Genomic DNA, 5,000 nt, shown 5'->3' with positions numbered 1-5,000 from the left:
GTTTAGCCCCTTGCAGGCAATAAAGAAATAAGAAACGTTAGCACGCAGGGCGAAATGCTTTAGCGGTAGGTATTTCGTCTGTCTTTACGTTCTGAGTTCAAATTCCGCCGAGGTCGACTTTGCATTTCATCCTTTCGGGGTCGATAAATTACGTACCAGTTTGCATACTGGAGTCGATCTAATCGACAGGCCCCTCCCCTCCTCCAAAATTTCGGGCCTTGTGCCTAGAGTAGAAAAAGATTATACATATATATATATAAGTAACTGTGCTTGTTCCCACCACCACTGAGTAACCGATGTTGGTGTGTTTATGTCAGCAAAAGAGACCGATAGACGATAGAACAAGCATTTGGTTTCGTTCGACTAAAATTCCCCAACGCAGTGCCCCAGCATGACCGCAACACATAATGGCCTTCAATTTCCATTTATCTAATCCATCGAAAATTACGGCTACAGTGGAAAAAAAAAGCCCACAGTACAATGAAGTGGGATCGAACGCAGCACTCTGTAGTTGGGAAGCAAGATTCTTACCACACAGCCACGCTTTCGATCGCAGTCTTTTTTCTCTTTGAACTGCAAGATAAGAGACAGTATGGTGGTGATGTAGCCGTACGGAGGCGTTGCATATTAATCGAAGAGTTTGAGGTTGCTGTTATTTAACACCAGGTAAGGATTCATCCAGCGGGGTCTATGATCAAAGATGTTATCTCTATGACCAAACACGCGTCGTTCAGGGGACCCAGGAATATTATTATGAAAATGTGTCTTAGTTTAAGGAGAGATGGCGTGATTCTAGGAGATCTAGCTGCTATTTCTTCCAAACAAAGTGACCACGTGGAAGAACCATTCTTTATCGGTGTTTCGATGATGCGGAGAGCAGTATAAACACAGGCACACTCACACGTACACACAGACACAGACACACACGCACACACACATACACGCATTCATACGTACACTCACACGCACCCCCACACACACAAACGCATGCACACATACATACACACAGACGTTCATACACACAAACGCACGCAACATTCAAACACGCATATACACACGCACACACACACACACACACACATACAACATGCGCGCGCACACACACACATATCTATATACTACACACATTTATACATACACACATGCTTATTTACACTTATATACACACCGATGTTTCATAACCTATATAGACCTATATAGACGTATTTACATAAACACAAACATATAACACACACACACACACACACACACACACATGTATGTGTATGTGTATATATATATGAATGGATGTATGTGCGTGTGTGTATATATATATATAAGCATGTATATAAAGAAAGAAAAGATATGTATATATATACCTATACAGATGGATATATAAATATATATGTATGTCTGTGCGTATGCATATATGTGTATATATATCTGTGAGCATATGTTTGTGTGTATAACGATGCTGCTGGTCGAGGTGAGAGGGATAACTCCCTTGGCAAACAGGACACAGTCGTGTGTCGATAAGCCAGCTGGAGGAGATGTCCTCCTGGGGCTAAAAGCAACAGTAACATCCACCCCTAGGGGTCAGCCACACTTAAGTGGCAATATACTACACTTTATCGTGCAGTTACTGTTAATACTTCATTTAGAGAATTAACGATGCATACATATATATATATATATACATACACACATATATTTATATTATATATATATATATATATACACACACGCATTCATAATGCATACCCGTATACACACTCGTTGATCTTCGACACATGGATGTATATGTGTATACAGCAACGTGCACCCACAGCATGCTCATAAACACACACATATACACACACACATACACACATACACACACAAACGCACGCACATACTGGATGGTCACGCTGACCCGCTTGAAATAAAAGCTAAATTCTTCTGAAATTATTGAGCAGTCGCGTTGAAAGAAGGATGCATTGAGATAACGGATTCATAGGAGAACTGTGTCTCGAAATACGAAGTGATGGTCACGGTTGGGCCGTTTCGATCATGGGGTCAACTGGGTAAGTTATGACATGAGATTAAACAACAACGCACACACACACACACACACACACACACACACACACACACGTACATCTGTATGTGTCTATGTATGTACTTGTGTATGAAAATATTAGCGTGCGCGCGCATACATATATGTTGGAGATACACATATGCATATATGTATAGACATACAATGTGTACATACATACATACATACATACATACATATATACATACGCAATTAGTGAGGGATTTCTCCAAATGTTTGTATATATATTTATATACTCGCACAAAGAATTTTAAAGACGTGAAACTATACTATACCATGTATGTATATGTATGTATGTATGTATGTATGTATGTATGTATGTATGTATGTATGTGGCGTGTGTGTGTCTGTATGTATGTGTCTGCCTGCCTGCCTGTCTGTCCCTTTATCTATATATGCATACATGTACGTACAAGCAATAATATATATATACATATAAAATACACACACACACACACACATATATATATACACACACAGCATACACATACATATACGTATAAGCAATAATATATATACATATAAAATACACACACACACACACACACATATATATATATACACACAGCATACACATACATATACGTATAAGCAATAATATATATACATATAAAATACACACACACACACACACACACATATATATATATACACACAGCATACACATACATATACGTACAAGCAATAATATATATATATATATATATATATATACATAGGCGCAGGAGTGGCTGTGTGGTAAGTAGTTTGCTTACCAACCACATAGTTCCGGGTTCAGTCCCACTGCGTGGCACCTTGGGCAAGTGTCTTCTACTATAGCCTCGGGCCGACCAAAGCCTTGTGAGTGGATTTGCTAGACGGAAACTGAAAGACCGTCGTATATATATATATGTGTGTGTGTGTGTGTGTGTATATGTTTGTCCCCCCAACATCGCTTGACAACCGAGGCTGGTGTGTTTACGTCCCCGTAACTTAGCGGTTCGGCAAAAAGAGACCGATAGAATAAGTACTAGGCTTACAAAGAATAAGTCCCGGGGTCGATTTCCTCGACTAAAAGGCGGTGCCCCAGCATGGCAGCAGTCAAATGACTGAAACAAGTAAAAGAGTATATATATACACACACATTAACTTTCACGCATTAAGTATGTATATATATATATATATATATATATATATATATATATATATATATATATATACAGACACACGCACACATGGTAAGTCTATATATAAAATTCTTTCAACTCACCTTTTTCTGTTGAGCGAAGTTTCCTGCTTTGTCGTCTGCTTTATCCAATATTGAGAGAATGTGCGGAATGACAGGGAGGAGGTGTAGGAGGGAAGAATGAGAGAAGGAGACGGTGGGAGTGGGATAGAATGAGAGTAAAGGTGGAGTAGGAGAGTGACAGATTGAGAGAGGGGGTGAGAGGTGGTTGACATAATGAACGAGGGGGTGTAGTGGGAGTGGAAGTGGAATGGTAAGAGAGGGAGAGAAGAAGAGGGAAAGGGAAAGGGTTCGTAATGACAGATTGCGGGAGGGGGAGGAGGAGGAGGAAAACACTTTGACCGAGGAAGAGAAAGACGAGTGCTTTGAGAGTGAGGGATTTTGAAGTGAGAGAATAGTGAAAGAGAGAGAGTGGTAATTAGAGGAAGAGAGAGAGAAAGAGAGAGAAAGAAAGAGAGAGAAAGAGGAAGTTTCAAGGTGGAGTTGATTGAGAAAGAAAGAAATTAATAAATATAACAAAAGGTTATCGGAAGAAGGGGAGGAAAAGTAAAAGCGTTGATAACACCGTGGGAGGGAGCAGAGGAGGAGTTAGAGGGCATAGACCACTGAAGGAAGGGGAAGAGGACTTATGATTTTAGATCTCCACAAGAAATTTGCTTAACTGTTGTTTCTTCATGCAAATGGCGTGTCTTAGAAATGAACAGAGATTAATTCCTGTCTTTTACCTGTTTCACTCATTGGGCGGCGGCCATGCTGGGGCACCGCTTTGAAGGGTTTCAGTCGAACGAATCGACTCCAGTACTAATTTTTTTTTCAAAGCCTCGTGTTTGTGGTATCGGTCTCTTATTGCCGAACCGCTAGGCTACAGCAGCGTGGGTGTTCAAACACCCTAGTCATATTCAGTGACAATTATAGTTTTCCTTTCTGGTAAAACACTGCATACGGTGGAAACTTAGCCGGTGAGTGTGTTAAATAATAAGGCACTACAAGAGAATGACTCTTCCCAGACACAACAATATATATATATATATATATATATATATATATATATATATATATATATATATATATAAGTATATGCATATATATGTACATGTAGGTATATACGTTCATCTACTTGTACATATAGATACATATATATATATATATATATATATATATATATATATTCTTTTATTGCTTTACTTTGTTTCAGTCATTTGACTGCGGCCATGCTGGAACACCGCCTTTAGTCGAGCAAATCGACCCCAGGACTTATTCTTTGCAAGCCTAGTACTTTTTCTATCGGTTCTCTTTTGTCGAACCGCTAAGTAACAGGGGACGTAAACACACCAGCGTCGGTTGTCAAGCGATGTTGGTGGGGGGACAAACACAGACACACAAACATATACATATATACACATATACGACAGGCTTCTTTCAGTTTCCGTCTACCAAATCCACTCACAAGGCTTTGGTCGGCCCGAGGCTATAGTAGAAGACACTTGCCCAAGGTGCCACGCAGTGGGAATGAACCCGGAACCATGTGGTTGGTAAGCAAGCTACTTACCACACAGCCACTCCTAGCATAATAAAAATAAGTTTTATATTTTGATGATGCTTGGTTTTACAAAACCTTTGTGCTTCAGCATAGCAGCCGCTGATCAAGTTGTAATTGGTATTGGAAGGTTAAGAGCTTCCTTGATGCATGCCAGAGGAGCA

General features: G+C 39.8%; 1 protein-coding gene across 1 annotated transcript in view; it reads right to left on the bottom strand.

Moving 5' to 3' along the window:
* LOC149130179 (uncharacterized) overlaps positions 1–3,469 on the bottom strand; it is an 81,875-nt gene extending 78,406 nt beyond the window's left edge. Inside the window, exon 1 of the mRNA XM_089346266.1 lies at positions 3,324–3,469. The gene's annotated coding sequence lies outside the window, so the exon portion shown is untranslated. The remainder of the gene's footprint in view (positions 1–3,323) is intronic.
* Between the last annotated feature and the right edge of the window lie 1,531 nt (positions 3,470–5,000).

This window comes from Octopus bimaculoides, chromosome 30, assembly GCF_046866305.1.
Source record: "Octopus bimaculoides isolate indiv1 chromosome 30, ASM4686630v1, whole genome shotgun sequence".
Taxonomy (NCBI): domain Eukaryota; kingdom Metazoa; phylum Mollusca; class Cephalopoda; order Octopoda; family Octopodidae; genus Octopus; species Octopus bimaculoides.
Note: the sequence above shows the minus strand (reverse complement) of the source record. Positions and strands in the feature narration are given on the sequence as shown.